Genomic DNA, 1,049 nt, shown 5'->3' with positions numbered 1-1,049 from the left:
CTTAGAAAGGCCCTTTGTGCAAAACAAGGAATATCCTTTCATTGATTTATTGAATTTAACACCACAGTTGGGCAGCAAGTTTGTCGGAAATGTTTTACAGATGTGCAGTGTGCTGCAAAAAGCTCTTGTAATTTATGACTCGCATTTCAATCTTTATTTGATGGCAGCAGTTAGAAAAACAGACCCAGCCTTGAGCGCGACACAAAGTTAGTGTTCTGTTGAGACGGGCTGTTGTAAAAGTGCAGCCTGGCCAGAGTTGACACATAACCGACCCACAGAGGCACAAATGCTACTTGTAACCTAAGCTTTGGAGTGAAAAGGCAGGGGTGGAGGTGAGGAGTTCAGCAGGATTGGATCTGGGAGTCAGGAGGTTCAGGGCAGATGAAAGAGCAATGGTTTGGAAAGGATGAATGAGAAAGTTTTGCATTTGGAAAGCATTTTACACAAACTCAGGAAGACACAAACAGCGTTCAAGCCACTCAGGACTGTACCTCCCTGTATTGTTGTAGACGGAATGTGCAGCCATTTTATGAACAGCACCTTCCCACTGAGAGCTGGGGGCTAAGGAGTACATCATCAGTTTTATGGAGGTTGGTCAGAGGCACTACCCAATTATTCAAAATACTGGCAGCACACACTTGAACATCCAGCTGAGAGGCTGGAAGAGAACACAGTCCGATCTTGCCTCTGAAATTTATAACCTTCTACATTGCACCTTGCCCTCAGCACTGACCCTCTGACAGTGCCATGCTCCCTCAGTACTGACCCTCCGACAGTGCGGCGCTCCCTCAGTACTGACCCTCTGACAGTGTGGCACTCCCTCAGCACTGACCCTCTGACAGTGCGGCACTCCCTCAGCACTGACCCTCTGACAGTGCGGCACTCCCTCAATACTGACCCTCTGACAGTGCGGCGCTCGCTCAGTACTGACCCTCCGACAGTGCTGCGCTCCCTCAGCACTGACCCTCTGACAGTGAGGCACTCCCTCAGTACTGACCCTCTGACAGTGCGGCGCTCCCTCAGTACTGACCGTCCGACAGTGCGGCGCT

The sequence above is a fragment of the Rhincodon typus genome, chromosome 40 (genome assembly GCF_021869965.1).
Source record: "Rhincodon typus isolate 14 chromosome 40, sRhiTyp1.1, whole genome shotgun sequence".
Taxonomy (NCBI): Eukaryota; Metazoa; Chordata; class Chondrichthyes; order Orectolobiformes; family Rhincodontidae; genus Rhincodon; species Rhincodon typus.
This window is presented reverse-complemented; position numbering follows the sequence as displayed.